At 35.0% G+C, this 17654-nt stretch overlaps 17 non-coding genes across 17 annotated transcripts; all 17 read left to right on the top strand.

The window, feature by feature from the left end:
• Positions 1 to 584: 584 nt before the first annotated feature.
• Positions 585 to 656, top strand: TRNAD-GUC (transfer RNA aspartic acid (anticodon GUC)). Its single transcript has one exon. It is a non-coding gene; the product is annotated as a tRNA-Asp (tRNA).
• Positions 657 to 4115: 3459 nt separating this feature from the next.
• On the top strand, positions 4116 to 4187 carry TRNAD-GUC (transfer RNA aspartic acid (anticodon GUC)). The gene has a single exon. It is a non-coding gene; the product is annotated as a tRNA-Asp (tRNA).
• Positions 4188 to 4815: 628 nt separating this feature from the next.
• On the top strand, positions 4816 to 4887 carry TRNAD-GUC (transfer RNA aspartic acid (anticodon GUC)). The gene has a single exon. It is a non-coding gene; the product is annotated as a tRNA-Asp (tRNA).
• A 640-nt stretch (positions 4888 to 5527) lies between these two features.
• Positions 5528 to 5599, top strand: TRNAD-GUC (transfer RNA aspartic acid (anticodon GUC)). Its single transcript has one exon. It is a non-coding gene; the product is annotated as a tRNA-Asp (tRNA).
• A 634-nt stretch (positions 5600 to 6233) lies between these two features.
• Positions 6234 to 6305, top strand: TRNAD-GUC (transfer RNA aspartic acid (anticodon GUC)). The gene has a single exon. It is a non-coding gene; the product is annotated as a tRNA-Asp (tRNA).
• Positions 6306 to 6939: 634 nt separating this feature from the next.
• On the top strand, positions 6940 to 7011 carry TRNAD-GUC (transfer RNA aspartic acid (anticodon GUC)). The gene has a single exon. It is a non-coding gene; the product is annotated as a tRNA-Asp (tRNA).
• A 628-nt stretch (positions 7012 to 7639) lies between these two features.
• TRNAD-GUC (transfer RNA aspartic acid (anticodon GUC)) lies at positions 7640 to 7711 on the top strand. Its single transcript has one exon. It is a non-coding gene; the product is annotated as a tRNA-Asp (tRNA).
• Positions 7712 to 8339: 628 nt separating this feature from the next.
• Positions 8340 to 8411, top strand: TRNAD-GUC (transfer RNA aspartic acid (anticodon GUC)). The gene has a single exon. It is a non-coding gene; the product is annotated as a tRNA-Asp (tRNA).
• A 642-nt stretch (positions 8412 to 9053) lies between these two features.
• On the top strand, positions 9054 to 9125 carry TRNAD-GUC (transfer RNA aspartic acid (anticodon GUC)). The gene has a single exon. It is a non-coding gene; the product is annotated as a tRNA-Asp (tRNA).
• A 634-nt stretch (positions 9126 to 9759) lies between these two features.
• TRNAD-GUC (transfer RNA aspartic acid (anticodon GUC)) lies at positions 9760 to 9831 on the top strand. The gene has a single exon. It is a non-coding gene; the product is annotated as a tRNA-Asp (tRNA).
• A 634-nt stretch (positions 9832 to 10465) lies between these two features.
• Positions 10466 to 10537, top strand: TRNAD-GUC (transfer RNA aspartic acid (anticodon GUC)). Its single transcript has one exon. It is a non-coding gene; the product is annotated as a tRNA-Asp (tRNA).
• A 636-nt stretch (positions 10538 to 11173) lies between these two features.
• Positions 11174 to 11245, top strand: TRNAD-GUC (transfer RNA aspartic acid (anticodon GUC)). The gene has a single exon. It is a non-coding gene; the product is annotated as a tRNA-Asp (tRNA).
• Positions 11246 to 13280: 2035 nt separating this feature from the next.
• TRNAD-GUC (transfer RNA aspartic acid (anticodon GUC)) lies at positions 13281 to 13352 on the top strand. Its single transcript has one exon. It is a non-coding gene; the product is annotated as a tRNA-Asp (tRNA).
• A 628-nt stretch (positions 13353 to 13980) lies between these two features.
• TRNAD-GUC (transfer RNA aspartic acid (anticodon GUC)) lies at positions 13981 to 14052 on the top strand. The gene has a single exon. It is a non-coding gene; the product is annotated as a tRNA-Asp (tRNA).
• A 628-nt stretch (positions 14053 to 14680) lies between these two features.
• Positions 14681 to 14752, top strand: TRNAD-GUC (transfer RNA aspartic acid (anticodon GUC)). The gene has a single exon. It is a non-coding gene; the product is annotated as a tRNA-Asp (tRNA).
• Positions 14753 to 16790: 2038 nt separating this feature from the next.
• On the top strand, positions 16791 to 16862 carry TRNAD-GUC (transfer RNA aspartic acid (anticodon GUC)). Its single transcript has one exon. It is a non-coding gene; the product is annotated as a tRNA-Asp (tRNA).
• A 642-nt stretch (positions 16863 to 17504) lies between these two features.
• Positions 17505 to 17576, top strand: TRNAD-GUC (transfer RNA aspartic acid (anticodon GUC)). The gene has a single exon. It is a non-coding gene; the product is annotated as a tRNA-Asp (tRNA).
• Positions 17577 to 17654: the final 78 nt, after the last annotated feature.

A 17654-nucleotide genomic window follows, 5' to 3' on the forward strand; every position in this document is an offset into this window, starting at 1 on the left:
CTATATTTGTCATTATCCTTGTCTTTTATGATTGAGATAAACGTTGAATTCAGTGATGGCCAAATTGCTTACAGATGTGTTAACTAAAAGTCAGAATATGCTCTGAATATTTCAATCTGCACAGGCCATACCATCAAAAACAATTTACATCTATAATCTAATGGAAAATGGAATGAAGCAGTGGGGAATCTTATGCTTCTGCTCAACTCTAGGGGCTAGATTTAGAAGTGGAGTGGATGCTTTTTGTTAATAGTGACACCTGGTGGTAAATGGTTATAAGCTGCAAATGGTAAAGTGAGCTGATTGTATATATATATATATATATATATATATATATATATACATATACATAGATAGATAGAAAGATAGATAGACAGATCGATAGATAGGTATTTATTTTAATCAATCATTTCTTATTAAAGCAGATTATTTTTGGCTAGGAATTTCTGATTTGTAATCATTTATGAAAAAAGATTGCTTCTCCTAACCAAAGGAAGCAAAGCTGCCTATTACAATACTGTGAATTGATTGAGGGCATGCCCTAACCTCATGGAGGTGAGCACTGTTGAACTGAAGCCAATATGTCCTCGTTAGTATAGTGGTCAGTATCCCCGCCTGTCACGCGGGAGACCGGGGTTCAATTCCCCGACGGGGAGACGATTCCTTTTATTCACACAATTAAATAAAATGATGTACTTAATAACATTGTAAACTATATTTGTCATTATCCTTGTCTATTACGATTGAGATAAACGTTGAATTCAGTGATGGCCAAATTGCTTACAGATGTGTTAACTAAAAGTCAGAATATGCTCAGAATATTTCAATCTGCACAGACCATACCATCAAAAACAATTTACATCTATAATCTAATGGAAATGGAATGAAGCAGTGGGGAATCTTATGCTTCTGCTCAACTCTAGGGGCTAGATTTAGAAGTGGAGTGGATGCTTTTTGTTAGTAGTGACCCCTGGTGGTAAATGGTTATAAGCTGCAAATGGTAAAGTGAGCTGATTGTATATATATATATATATATATATATATATATACATATACATAGATAGATAGAAAGATAGATAGACAGATCGATAAATAGGTATTTATTTTAATCAATCATTTCTTATTAAAGCAGATTATTTTTGGCTAGGAATTTCTGATTTGTAATCATTTATGAAAAAAGATTGCTTCTCCTAACCAAAAGAAGCAAAGCTGCCTATTACAATACTGTGAATTCATTGAGGGCATGCCCTAACCTCATGGAGGTGAGCACTGTTGAACTGAAGCCAATATGTCCTCGTTAGTATAGTGGTCAGTATCCCCGCCTGTCACGTGGGAGACCGGGGTTCAATTCCCCGACGGGGAGACGATTCCTTTTATTCGCACAATTAAATAAAATGATGTACTTAATAACATTGTAAACTATATTTGTCATTATCCTTGTCTATTACGATTGAGATAAACGTTGAATTCAGTGATGGCCAAATTGCTTACAGATGTGTTAACTAAAAGTCAGAATATGCTCTGAATATTTCAATCTGCACAGACCATACCATCAAAAACAATTTACATCTGTAATCTAATGGAAAATGGAATGAAGCAGTGGGGAATCTTATGCTTCTGCTCAACTCTAGGGGCTGGATTTAGAAGTGGAGTGGATGCTTTTTGTTAGTAGTGACCCCTGGTGGTAAATGGTTATAAGCTGCAAATGTTAAAGTGAGCTGATTGTATATATATATATATATATATATATATATATATATATATATATATACATATACATAGATAGATAGAAAGATAGATAGACAGATCGATAAATAGGTATTTATTTTAATCAATCATTTCTTATTAAAGCAGATTATTTTTGGCTAGGAATTTCTGATTTGTAATCATTTATGAAAAAAGATTGCTTCTCCTAACCAAAAGAAGCAAAGCTGCCTATTACAATACTGTGAATTCATTGAGGGCATGCCCTAACCTCATGGAGGTGAGCACTGTTGAACTGAAGCCAATATGTCCTCGTTAGTATAGTGGTCAGTATCCCCGCCTGTCACGTGGGAGACCGGGGTTCAATTCCCCGACGGGGAGACGATTCCTTTTATTCGCACAATTAAATAAAATGATGTACTTAATAACATTGTAAACTATATTTGTCATTATCCTTGTCTATTACGATTGAGATAAACGTTGAATTCAGTGATGGCCAAATTGCTTACAGATGTGTAAACTAAAAGTCAGAATATGCTCTGAATATTTCAATCTGCACAGACCATACCATCAAAAACAATTTACATCTATAATCTAATGGAAAATGGAATGAAGCAGTGGGGAATCTTATGCTTCTGCTCAACTCTAGGGGCTAGATTTAGAAGTGGAGTGGATGCTTTTTGTTAGTAGTGACCCCTGGTGGTAAATGGTTATAAGCTGCAAATGGTAAAGTGAGCTGATTGTATATATATATATATATATATATATACATATACATAGATAGATAGAAAGATAGATAGACAGATCGATAAATAGGTATTTATTTTAATCAATCATTTCTTATTAAAGCAGATTATTTTTGGCTAGGAATTTCTGATTTGTAATCATTTATGAAAAAAGATTGCTTCTCCTAACCAAAAGAAGCAAAGCTGCCTATTACAATACTGTGAATTGATTGAGGGCATGCCCTAACCTCATGAAGGTGAGCACTGTTGAACTGAAGCCAATATGTCCTCGTTAGTTTAGTGGTCAGTATCCCCGCCTGTCATGCGGGAGACCGGGGTTCAATTCCCCGACGGGGAGACGATTCCTTTTATTCACACAATTAAATAAAATGATGTACTTAATAACATTGTAAACTATATTTGTCATTATCCTTGTCTATTACGATTGAGATAAACGTTGAATTCAGTGATGGCCAAATTGCTTACAGATGTGTTAACTAAAAGTCAGAATATGCTCTGAATATTTCAATCTGCACAGACCATACCATCAAAAACAATTTACATCTATAATCTAATGGAAAATGGAATGAAGCAGTGGGGAATCTTATGCTTCTGCTCAACTCTAGGGGCTAGATTTAGAAGTGGAGTGGATGCTTTTTGTTAATAGTGACCCCTGGTGGTAAATGGTTATAAGCTGCAAATGGTAAAGTGAGCTGATTGTATATATATATATATATATATATACATATACATAGATAGATAGAAAGATAGATAGACAGATCGATAAATAGGTATTTATTTTAATCAATCATTTCTTATTAAAGCAGATTATTTTTGGCTAGGAATTTCTGATTTGTAATCATTTATGAAAAAAGATTGCTTCTCCTAACCAAAAGAAGCAAAGCTGCCTATTACAATACTGTGAATTGATTGAGGGCATGCCCTAACCTCATGGAGGTGAGCACTGTTGAACTGAAGCCAATATGTCCTCGTTAGTATAGTGGTCAGTATCCCCGCCTGTCACGCTGGAGACCGGGGTTCAATTCCCCGACGGGGAGACGATTCCTTTTATTCACACAATTAAATAAAATGCTGTACTTAATAACATTGTAAACTATATTTGTCATTATCCTTGTCTATTACGATTGAGATAAACGTTGAATTCAGTGATGGCCAAATTGCTTACAGATGTGTTAACTAAAAGTCAGAATATGCTCTGAATATTTCAATCTGCACAGACCATACCATCAAAAACAATTTACATCTATAATCTAATGGAAAATGGAATGAAGCAGTGGGGAATCTTATGCTTCTGCTCAACTCTAGGGGCTAGATTTAGAAGTGGAGTGGATGCTTTTTGTTAATAGTGACCCCTGGTGGTAAATGGTTATAAGCTGCAAATGGTAAAGTGAGCTGATTATATATATATATATATATATATATACATATACATAGATAGATAGAAAGATAGATAGACAGATCGATAAATAGGTATTTATTTTAATCAATCATTTCTTATTAAAGCAGATTATTTTTGGCTAGGAATTTCTGATTTGTAATCATTTATGAAAAAAGATTACTTCTCCTAACCAAAAGAAGCAAAGCTGCCTATTACAATACTGTGAATTGATTGAGGGCATGCCCTAACCTCATGAAGGTGAGCACTGTTGAACTGAAGCCAATATGTCCTCGTTAGTATAGTGGTCAGTATCCCCGCCTGTCACGCGGGAGACCGGGGTTCAATTCCCCGACGGGGAGACGATTCCTTTTATTCACACAATTAAATAAAATGATGTACTTAATAACATTGTAAACTATATTTGTCATTATCCTTGTCTATTACGATTGAGATAAACGTTGAATTCAGTGATGGCCAAATTGCTTACAGATGTGTTAACTAAAAGTCAGAATATGCTCTGAATATTTCAATCTGCACAGACCATACCATCAAAAACAATTTACATCTATAATCTAATGGAAAATGGAATGAAGCAGTGGGGAATCTTATGCTTCTGCTCAACTCTAGGGGCTAGATTTAGAAGTGGAGTGGATGCTTTTTGTTAATAGTGACCCCTGGTGGTAAATGGTTATAAGCTGCAAATGGTAAAGTGAGATGATTGTATATATCTATATATATATATATACATATACATAGATAGATAGAAAGATAGATAGACAGATCAATAAATAGGTATTTATTTTAATCAATCATTTCTTATTAAAGCAGATTATTTTTGGCTAGGAATTTCTGATTTGTAATCATTTATGAAAAAAGATTGCTTCTCCTAACCAAAAGAAGCAAAGCTGCCTATTACAATACTGTGAATTGATTGAGGGCATGCCCTAACCTCATGGAGGTGAGCACTGTTGAACTGAAGCCAATATGTCCTCGTTAGTATAGTGGTCAGTATCCCCGCCTGTCACGCGGGAGACCGGGGTTCAATTCCCCGACGGGGAGACGATTCCTTTTATTCACACAATTAAATAAAATGCTGTACTTAATAACATTGTAAACTATATTTGTCATTATCCTTGTCTATTATGATTGAGATAAACGTTGAATTCAGTGATGGCCAAATTGCTTACAGATGTGTTAACTAAAAGTCAGAATATGCTCTGAATATTTCAATCTGCACAGGCCATACCATCAAAAACAATTTACATCTATAATCTAATGGAAAATGGAATGAAGCAGTGGGGAATCTTATGCTTCTGCTCAACTCTAGGGGCTAGATTTAGAAGTGGAGTGGATGCTTTTTGTTAATAGTGACCCCTGGTGGTAAATGGTTATAAGCTGCAAATGGTAAAGTGAGCTGATTGTATATATATATATATATATATATATATATATATATACATATACATAGATAGATAGAAAGATAGATAGACAGATCGATAGATAGGTATTTATTTTAATCAATCATTTCTTATTAAAGCAGATTATTTTTGGCTAGGAATTTCTGATTTGTAATCATTTATGAAAAAAGATTGCTTCTCCTAACCAAAGGAAGCAAAGCTGCCTATTACAATACTGTGAATTGATTGAGGGCATGCCCTAACCTCATGGAGGTGAGCACTGTTGAACTGAAGCCAATATGTCCTCGTTAGTATAGTGGTCAGTATCCCCGCCTGTCACGCGGGAGACCGGGGTTCAATTCCCCGACGGGGAGACGATTCCTTTTATTCACACAATTAAATAAAATGATGTACTTAATAACATTGTAAACTATATTTGTCATTATCCTTGTCTATTACGATTGAGATAAACGTTGAATTCAGTGATGGCCAAATTGCTTACAGATGTGTTAACTAAAAGTCAGAATATGCTCTGAATATTTCAATCTGCACAGACCATACCATCAAAAACAATTTACATCTGTAATCTAATGGAAAATGGAATGAAGCACTGGGGAATCTTATGCTTCTGCTCAACTCTAGGGGCTGGATTTAGAAGTGGAGTGGATGCTTTTTGTTAGTAGTGACCCCTGGTGGTAAATGGTTATAAGCTGCAAATGGTAAAGTGAGCTGATTGTATATATATATATATATATATATATATATACATATACATAGATAGATAGAAAGATAGATAGACAGATCGATAAATAGGTATTTATTTTAATCAATCATTTCTTATTAAAGCAGATTATTTTTGGCTAGGAATTTCTGATTTGTAATCATTTATGAAAAAAGATTGCTTCTCCTAACCAAAAGAAGCAAAGCTGCCTATTACAATACTGTGAATTGATTGAGGGCATGCCCTAACCTCATGGAGGTGAGCACTGTTGAACTGAAGCCAATATGTCCTCGTTAGTATAGTGGTCAGTATCCCCGCCTGTCACGCGGGAGACCGGGGTTCAATTCCCCGACGGGGAGACGATTCCTTTTATTCACACAATTAAATAAAATGATGTACTTAATAACATTGTAAACTATATTTGTCAGTATCCTTGTCTATTACGATTGAGATAAACGTTGAATTCAGTGATGGCCAAATTGCTTACAGATGTGTTAACTAAAAGTCAGAATATGCTCTGAATATTTCAATCTGCACAGACCATACCATCAAAAACAATTTACATCTATAATCTAATGGAAAATGGAATGAAGCAGTGGGGAATCTTATGCTTCTGCTCAACTCTAGGGGCTAGATTTAGAAGTGGAGTGGATGCTTTTTGTTAATAGTGACCCCTGGTGGTAAATGGTCATAAGCTGCAAATGGTAAAGTGAGCTGATTGTTTATGTATATATATATATATATATATATACATATACATAGATAGATAGAAAGATAGATAGACAGATCGATAAATAGGTATTTATTTTAATCAATCATTTCTTATTAAAGCAGATTATTTTTGGCTAGGAATTTCTGATTTGTAATCATTTATGAAAAAAGATTGCTTCTCCTAACCAAAAGAAGCAAAGCTGCCTATTACAATACTGTGAATTGATTGAGGGCATGCCCTAACCTCATGGAGGTGAGCACTGTTGAACTGAAGCCAATATGTCCTCGTTAGTATAGTGGTCAGTATCCCCGCCTGTCACGCGGGAGACCGGGGTTCAATTCCCCGACGGGGAGACGATTCCTTTTATTCACACAATTAAATAAAATGATGTACTTAATAACATTGTAAACTATATTTGTCATTATCCTTCTCTATTACGATTGAGATAAACGTTGAATTCAGTGATGGCCAAATTGCTTACAGATGTGTTAACTAAAAGTCAGAATATGCTCTGAATATTTCAATCTGCACAGACCATACCATCAAAAACAATTTACATCTATAATCTAATGGAAAATGGAATGAAGCAGTGGGGAATCTTATGCTTCTGCTCAACTCTAGGGGCTAGATTTAGAAGTGGAGTGGATGCTTTTTGTTAATAGTGACCCCTGGTGGTAAATGGTTATAAGCTGCAAATGGTAAAGTGAGCTGATTATATATATATATATATATATATATACATATACATAGATAGATAGAAAGATAGATAGACAGATCGATAAATAGGTATTTATTTTAATCAATCATTTCTTATTAAAGCAGATTATTTTTGGCTAGGAATTTCTGATTTGTAATCATTTATGAAAAAAGATTACTTCTCCTAACCAAAAGAAGCAAAGCTGCCTATTACAATACTGTGAATTGATTGAGGGCATGCCCTAACCTCATGAAGGTGAGCACTGTTGAACTGAAGCCAATATGTCCTCGTTAGTATAGTGGTCAGTATCCCCGCCTGTCACGCGGGAGACCGGGGTTCAATTCCCCGACGGGGAGACGATTCCTTTTATTCACACAATTAAATAAAATGATGTACTTAATAACATTGTAAACTATATTTGTCATTATCCTTGTCTATTACGATTGAGATAAACGTTGAATTCAGTGATGGCCAAATTGCTTACAGATGTGTTAACTAAAAGTCAGAATATGCTCTGAATATTTCAATCTGCACAGACCATACCATCAAAAACAATTTACATCTATAATCTAATGGAAAATGGAATGAAGCAGTGGGGAATCTTATGCTTCTGCTCAACTCTAGGGGCTAGATTTAGAAGTGGAGTGGATGCTTTTTGTTAATAGTGACCCCTGGTGGTAAATGGTTATAAGCTGCAAATGGTAAAGTGAGATGATTGTATATATCTATATATATATATATACATATACATAGATAGATAGAAAGATAGATAGACAGATCAATAAATAGGTATTTATTTTAATCAATCATTTCTTATTAAAGCAGATTATTTTTGGCTAGGAATTTCTGATTTGTAATCATTTATGAAAAAAGATTGCTTCTCCTAACCAAAAGAAGCAAAGCTGCCTATTACAATACTGTGAATTGATTGAGGGCATGCCCTAACCTCATGGAGGTGAGCACTGTTGAACTGAAGCCAATATGTCCTCGTTAGTATAGTGGTCAGTATCCCCGCCTGTCACGCGGGAGACCGGGGTTCAATTCCCCGACGGGGAGACGATTCCTTTTATTCACACAATTAAATAAAATGCTGTACTTAATAACATTGTAAACTATATTTGTCATTATCCTTGTCTATTATGATTGAGATAAACGTTGAATTCAGTGATGGCCAAATTGCTTACAGATGTGTTAACTAAAAGTCAGAATATGCTCTGAATATTTCAATCTGCACAGGCCATACCATCAAAAACAATTTACATCTATAATCTAATGGAAAATGGAATGAAGCAGTGGGGAATCTTATGCTTCTGCTCAACTCTAGGGGCTAGATTTAGAAGTGGAGTGGATGCTTTTTGTTAATAGTGACCCCTGGTGGTAAATGGTTATAAGCTGCAAATGGTAAAGTGAGCTGATTGTATATATATATATATATATATATATATATATATATATACATATACATAGATAGATAGAAAGATAGATAGACAGATCGATAGATAGGTATTTATTTTAATCAATCATTTCTTATTAAAGCAGATTATTTTTGGCTAGGAATTTCTGATTTGTAATCATTTATGAAAAAAGATTGCTTCTCCTAACCAAAGGAAGCAAAGCTGCCTATTACAATACTGTGAATTGATTGAGGGCATGCCCTAACCTCATGGAGGTGAGCACTGTTGAACTGAAGCCAATATGTCCTCGTTAGTATAGTGGTCAGTATCCCCGCCTGTCACGCGGGAGACCGGGGTTCAATTCCCCGACGGGGAGACGATTCCTTTTATTCACACAATTAAATAAAATGATGTACTTAATAACATTGTAAACTATATTTGTCATTATCCTTGTCTATTACGATTGAGATAAACGTTGAATTCAGTGATGGCCAAATTGCTTACAGATGTGTTAACTAAAAGTCAGAATATGCTCTGAATATTTCAATCTGCACAGACCATACCATCAAAAACAATTTACATCTGTAATCTAATGGAAAATGGAATGAAGCACTGGGGAATCTTATGCTTCTGCTCAACTCTAGGGGCTGGATTTAGAAGTGGAGTGGATGCTTTTTGTTAGTAGTGACCCCTGGTGGTAAATGGTTATAAGCTGCAAATGGTAAAGTGAGCTGATTGTATATATATATATATATATATATATATATACATATACATAGATAGATAGAAAGATAGATAGACAGATCGATAAATAGGTATTTATTTTAATCAATCATTTCTTATTAAAGCAGATTATTTTTGGCTAGGAATTTCTGATTTGTAATCATTTATGAAAAAAGATTGCTTCTCCTAACCAAAAGAAGCAAAGCTGCCTATTACAATACTGTGAATTGATTGAGGGCATGCCCTAACCTCATGGAGGTGAGCACTGTTGAACTGAAGCCAATATGTCCTCGTTAGTATAGTGGTCAGTATCCCCGCCTGTCACGCGGGAGACCGGGGTTCAATTCCCCGACGGGGAGACGATTCCTTTTATTCACACAATTAAATAAAATGATGTACTTAATAACATTGTAAACTATATTTGTCATTATCCTTGTCTATTACGATTGAGATAAACGTTGAATTCAGTGATGGCCAAATTGCTTACAGATGTGTTAACTAAAAGTCAGAATATGCTCTGAATATTTCAATCTGCACAGACCATACCATCAAAAACAATTTACATCTATAATCTAATGGAAAATGGAATGAAGCAGTGGGGAATCTTATGCTTCTGCTCAACTCTAGGGGCTAGATTTAGAAGTGGAGTGGATGCTTTTTGTTAATAGTGACCCCTGGTGGTAAATGGTTATAAGCTGCAAATGGTAAAGTGAGCTGATTGTTTATGTATATATATATATATATATATATACATATACATAGATAGATAGAAAGATAGATAGACAGATCGATAAATAGGTATTTATTTTAATCAATCATTTCTTATTAAAGCAGATTATTTTTGGCTAGGAATTTCTGATTTGTAATCATTTATGAAAAAAGATTGCTTCTCCTAACCAAAAGAAGCAAAGCTGCCTATTACAATACTGTGAATTGATTGAGGGCATGCCCTAACCTCATGGAGGTGAGCACTGTTGAACTGAAGCCAATATGTCCTCGTTAGTATAGTGGTCAGTATCCCCGCCTGTCACGCGGGAGACCGGGGTTCAATTCCCCGACGGGGAGACGATTCCTTTTATTCACACAATTAAATAAAATGATGTACTTAATAACATTGTAAACTATATTTGTCATTATCCTTCTCTATTACGATTGAGATAAACGTTGAATTCAGTGATGGCCAAATTGCTTACAGATGTGTTAACTAAAAGTCAGAATATGCTCTGAATATTTCAATCTGCACAGACCATACCATCAAAAACAATTTACATCTGTAATCTAATGGAAAATGGAATGAAGCAGTGGGGAATCTTATGCTTCTGCTCAACTCTAGGGGCTGGATTTAGAAGTGGAGTGGATGCTTTTTGTTAGTAGTGACCCCTGGTGGTAAATGGTTATAAGCTGCAAATGGTAAAGTGAGCTGATTGTATATATATATATATATATATATATATATATACATATACATAGATAGATAGAAAGATAGATAGACAGATCGATAAATAGGTATTTATTTTAATCAATCATTTCTTATTAAAGCAGATTATTTTTGGCTAGGAATTTCTGATTTGTAATCATTTATGAAAAAAGATTACTTCTCCTAACCAAAAGAAGCAAAGCTGCCTATTACAATACTGTGAATTGATTGAGAGCATGCCCTAACCTCATGAAGGTGAGCACTGTTGAACTGAAGCCAATATGTCCTCGTTAGTATAGTGGTCAGTATCCCCGCCTGTCACGCGGGAGACCGGGGTTCAATTCCCCGACGGGGAGACGATTCCTTTTATTCACACAATTAAATAAAATGATGTACTTAATAACATTGTAAACTATATTTGTCATTATCCTTGTCTATTACGATTGAGATAAACGTTGAATTCAGTGATGGCCAAATTGCTTACAGATGTGTTAACTAAAAGTCAGAATATGCTCTGAATATTTCAATCTGCACAGACATACCATCAAAAACAATTTACATCTATAATCTAATGGAAAATGGAATGAAGCAGTGGGGAATCTTATGCTTCTGCTCAACTCTAGGGGCTAGATTTAGAAGTGGAGTGGATGCTTTTTGTTAATAGTGACCCCTGGTGGTAAATGGTTATAAGCTGCAAATGGTAAAGTGAGCTGATTGTATATATATATATATATATATATATATACATATACATAGATAGATAGAAAGATAGATAGACAGATCGATAGATAGGTATTTATTTTAATCAATCATTTCTTATTAAAGCAGATTATTTTTGGCTAGGAATTTCTGATTTGTAATCATTTATGAAAAAAGATTGCTTCTCCTAACCAAAGGAAGCAAAGCTGCCTATTACAATACTGTGAATTGATTGAGGGCATGCCCTAACCTCATGGAGGTGAGCACTGTTGAACTGAAGCCAATATGTCCTCGTTAGTATAGTGGTCAGTATCCCCGCCTGTCACGCGGGAGACCGGGGTTCTATTCCCCGACGGGGAGACGATTCCTTTTATTCACACAATTAAATAAAATGATGTACTTAATAACATTGTAAACTATATTTGTCATTATCCTTGTCTATTACGATTGAGATAAACGTTGAATTCAGTGATGGCCAAATTGCTTACAGATGTGTTAACTAAAAGTCAGAATATGCTCTGAATATTTCAATCTGCACAGACCATACCATCAAAAACAATTTACATCTGTAATCTAATGGAAAATGGAATGAAGCAGTGGGGAATCTTATGCTTCTGCTCAACTCTAGGGGCTGGATTTAGAAGTGGAGTGGATGCTTTTTGTTAGTAGTGACCCCTGGTGGTAAATGGTTATAAGCTGCAAATGGTAAAGTGAGCTGATTGTATATATATATATATATATATATATACATATACATAGATAGATAGAAAGATAGATAGACAGATCGATAAATAGGTATTTATTTTAATCAATCATTTCTTATTAAAGCAGATTATTTTTGGCTAGGAATTTCTGATTTGTAATCATTTATGAAAAAAGATTGCTTCTCCTAACCAAAAGAAGCAAAGCTGCCTATTACAATACTGTGAATTGATTGAGGGCATGCCCTAACCTCATGGAGGTGAGCACTGTTGAACTGAAGCCAATATGTCCTCGTTAGTATAGTGGTCAGTATCCCCGCCTGTCACGCGGGAGACCGGGGTTCTATTCCCCGACGGGGAGACGATTCCTTTTATTCACACAATTAAATAAAATGATGTACTTAATAACATTGTAAACTATATTTGTCATTATCCTTGTCTATTACGATTGAGATAAACGTTGAATTCAGTGATGGCCAAATTGCTTACAGATGTGTTAACTAAAAGTCAGAATATGCTCTGAATATTTCAATCTGCACAGACCATACCATCAAAAACAATTTACATCTGTAATCTAATGGAAAATGGAATGAAGCAGTGGGGAATCTTATGCTTCTGCTCAACTCTAGGGGCTGGATTTAGAAGTGGAGTGGATGCTTTTTGTTAGTAGTGACCCCTGGTGGTAAATGGTTATAAGCTGCAAATGGTAAAGTGAGCTGATTGTATATATATATATATATATATATATACATATACATAGATAGATAGAAAGATAGATAGACAGATCGATAAATAGGTATTTATTTTAATCAATCATTTCTTATTAAAGCAGATTATTTTTGGCTAGGAATTTCTGATTTGTAATCATTTATGAAAAAAGATTGCTTCTCCTAACCAAAAGAAGCAAAGCTGCCTATTACAATACTGTGAATTGATTGAGGGCATGCCCTAACCTCATGGAGGTGAGCACTGTTGAACTGAAGCCAATATGTCCTCGTTAGTATAGTGGTCAGTATCCCCGCCTGTCACGCGGGAGACCGGGGTTCAATTCCCCGACGGGGAGACGATTCCTTTTATTCACACAATTAAATAAAATGATGTACTTAATAACATTGTAAACTATATTTGTCATTATCCTTGTCTATTACGATTGAGATAAACGTTGAATTCAGTGATGGCCAAATTGCTTACAGATGTGTTAACTAAAAGTCAGAATATGCTCTGAATATTTCAATCTGCACAGACCATACCATCAAAAACAATTTACATCTATAATCTAATGGAAAATGGAATGAAGCAGTGGGGAATCTTATGCTTCTGCTCAACTCTAGGGGCTAGATTTAGAAGTGGAGTGGATGCTTTTTGTTAATAGTGACCCCTGGTGGTAAATGGTTATAAGCTGCAAATGGTAAAGTGAGCTGATTGTATATATATATATATATATATATACATATACATAGATAGATAGAAAGATAGATAGACAGATCGATAAATAGGTATTTATTTTAATCAATCATTTCTTATTAAAGCAGATTATTTTTGGCTAGGAATTTCTGATTTGTAATCATTTATGAAAAAAGATTACTTCTCCTAACCAAAAGAAGCAAAGCTGCCTATTACAATACTGTGAATTGATTGAGGGCATGCCCTAACCTCATGAAGGTGAGCACTGTTGAACTGAAGCCAATATGTCCTCGTTAGTATAGTGGTCAGTATCCCCGCCTGTCACGCGGGAGACCGGGGTTCAATTCCCCGACGGGGAGACGATTCCTTTTATTCACACAATTAAATAAAATGATGTACTTAATAACATTGTAAACTATATTTGTCATTATCCTTGTCTATTACGATTGAGATAAACGTTGAATTCAGTGATGGCCAAATTGCTTACAGATGTGTTAACTAAAAGTCAGAATATGCTCTGAATATTTCAATCTGCACAGACCATACCATCAAAAACAATTTACATCTATAATCTAATGGAAAATGGAATGAAGCAGTGGGGAATCTTATGCTTCTGCTCAACTCTAGGGGCTAGATTTAGAAGTGGAGTGGATGCTTTTTGTTAATAGTGACCCCTGGTGGTAAATGGTTATAAGCTGCAAATGGTAAAGTGAGCTGATTGTATATATATATATATATATATATACATATACATAGATAGATAGAAAGATAGATAGACAGATCGATAAATAGGTATTTATTTTAATCAATCATTTCTTATTAAAGCAGATTATTTTTGGCTAGGAATTTCTGATTTGTAATCATTTATGAAAAAAGATTGCTTCTCCTAACCAAAAGAAGCAAAGCTGCCTATTACAATACTGTGAATTGATTGAGGGCATGCCCTAACCTCATGGAGGTGAGCACTGTTGAACTGAAGCCAATATGTCCTCGTTAGTATAGTGGTCAGTATCCCCGCCTGTCACGCGGGAGACCGGGGTTCAATTCCCCGACGGGGAGACGATTCCTTTTATTCACACAATTAAATAAAATGATGTACTTAATAACATTGTAAACTATATTTGTCATTATCCTTGTCTATTACGATTGAGATAAACGTTGAATTCAGTGATGGCCAAATTGCTTACAGATGTGTTAACTAAAAGTCAGAATATGCTCTGAATATTTCAATCTGCACAGACCATACCATCAAAAACAATTTACATCTATAATCTAATGGAAAATGGAATGAAGCAGTGGGGAATCTTATGCTTCTGCTCAACTCTAGGGGCTAGATTTAGAAGTGGAGTGGATGCTTTTTGTTAATAGTGACCCCTGGTGGTAAATGGTTATAAGCTGCAAATGGTAAAGTGAGCTGATTGTATATATATATATATATATATATACATATACATAGATAGATAGAAAGATAGATAGACAGATCGATAAATAGGTATTTATTTTAATCAATCATTTCTTATTAAAGCAGATTATTTTTGGCTAGGAATTTCTGATTTGTAATCATTTATGAAAAAAGATTGCTTCTCCTAACCAAAAGAAGCAAAGCTGCCTATTACAATACTGTGAATTGATTGAGGGCATGCCCTAACCTCATGGAGGTGAGCACTGTTGAACTGAAGCCAATATGTCCTCGTTAGTATAGTGGTCAGTATCCCTGCCTGTCACGCGGGAGACCGGGGTTCAATTCCCCGACGGGGAGACGATTCCTTTTATTCACACAATTAAATAAAATGCTGTACTTAATAACATTGTAAACTATATTTGTCATTATCCTTGTCTATTACGATTGAGATAAACGTTGAATTCAGTGATGGCCAAATTGCTTACAGATGTGTTAACTAAAAGTCAGAATATGCTCTGAATATTTCAATCTGCACAGACCATACCATCAAAAACAATTTACATCTATAATCTAATGGAAAATGGAATGAAGCAGTGGGGAATCTTATGCTTCTGCTCAACTCTAGGGGCTAGATTTAGAAGTGGAGTGGATGCTTTTTGTTAATAGTGACCCCTGGTGGTAAATGGTTATAATCTGCAAATGGTAAAGTGAGCTGATTGTATATATATATATATATATATATATATACATATACATAGATAGATAGAAAGATAGATAGACAGATCGATAAATAGGTATTTATTTTAATCAATCATTTCTTATTAAAGCAGATTATTTTTGGCTAGGAATTTCTGATTTGTAATCATTTATGAAAAAAGATTGCTTCTCCTAACCAAAAGAAGCAAAGCTGCCTATTACAATACTGTGAATTGATTGAGGGCATGCCCTAACCTCATGGAGGTGAGCACTGTTGAACTGAAGCCAATATGTCCTCGTTAGTATAGTGGTCAGTATCCCTGCCTGTCACGCGGGAGACCGGGGTTCAATTCCCCGACGGGGAGACGATTCCTTTTATTCACACAATTAAATAAAATGCTGTACTTAATAACATTGTAAACTATATTTGTCATTATCCTTGTCTATTACGATTGAGATAAACGTTGAATTCAGTGATGGCCAAATTGCTTACAGATGTGTTAACTAAAAGTCAGAATATGCTCTGAATATTTCAATCTGCACAGGCCATACCATCAAAAACAATTTACATCTATAATCTAATGGAAAATGGAATGAAGCAGTGGGGAATCTTATGCTTCTGCTCAACTCTAGGGGCTAGATTTAGAAGTGGAGTGGATGCTTTTTGTTAATAGTGACCCCTGGGGATAAATGGTTATAAGCTGCAAATGGTAAAGTGAGCTGATTGTATATATATATATATATATATATATATATACATATACATAGATAGATAGAAAGATAGATAGACAGATCGATAGATAGGTATTTATTTTAATCAATCATTTCTTATTAAAGCAGATTATTTTTGGCTAGGAATTTCTGATTTGTAATCATTTATGAAAAAAGATTGCTTCTCCTAACCAAAGGAAGCAAAGCTGCCTATTACAATACTGTGAATTGATTGAGGGCATGCCCTAACCTCATGGAGGTGAGCACTGTTGAACTGAAGCCAATATGTCCTCGTTAGTATAGTGGTCAGTATCCCCGCCTGTCACGCGGGAGACCGGGGTTCAATTCCCCGACGGGGAGACGATTCCTTTTATTCACACAATTAAATAAAATGATGTACTTAATAACATTGTAAACTATATTTGTCATTATCCTTGTCTATTACGATTGAGATAAACGTTGAATTCAGTGATGGCCAAATTGCTTACAGATGTGTTAACTAAAAGTCAGAATATGCTCTGAATATTTCAATCTGCACAGACCATACCATCAAAAACAATTTACATCTGTAATCTAATGGAAAATGGAATGAAGCAGTGGGGAATCTTATGCTTCTGCTCAACTCTAGGGGCTGGATTTAGAAGTGGAGTGGATGCTTTTTGTTAGTAGTGACCCCTGGTGGTAAATGGTTATAAGCTGCAAATGGTAAAGTGAGCTGATTGTATATATATATATATATATATATATATATATATATATACATATACATAGATAGATAGAAAGATAGATAGACAGATCGATAGATAGGTATTTATTTTAATCAATCATTTCTTATTAAAGCAGATTATTTTTGGCTAGGAATTTCTGATTTGTAATCATTTATGAAAAAAGATTGCTTCGCCTAACCAAAAGAAGCAAAGCTGCCTATTACAATACTGTGAATTGATTGAGGGCATGCCCTAACCTCATGGAGGTGAGCACTGTTGAACTGAAGCCAATATGTCCTCGTTAGTATAGTGGTCAGTATCCCCGCCTGTCACGCGGGAGACCGGGGTTCAATTCCCCGACGGGGAGACGATTCCTTTTATTCGCACAATTAAATAAAATGATGTACTTAATAACATTGTAAACTATATTTGTCATTATCCTTGT

The sequence above is a fragment of the Triturus cristatus genome, chromosome 4_1, assembly GCF_964204655.1.
Source record: "Triturus cristatus chromosome 4_1, aTriCri1.1, whole genome shotgun sequence".
In the NCBI taxonomy this organism is placed as follows: Eukaryota; Metazoa; Chordata; class Amphibia; order Caudata; family Salamandridae; genus Triturus; species Triturus cristatus.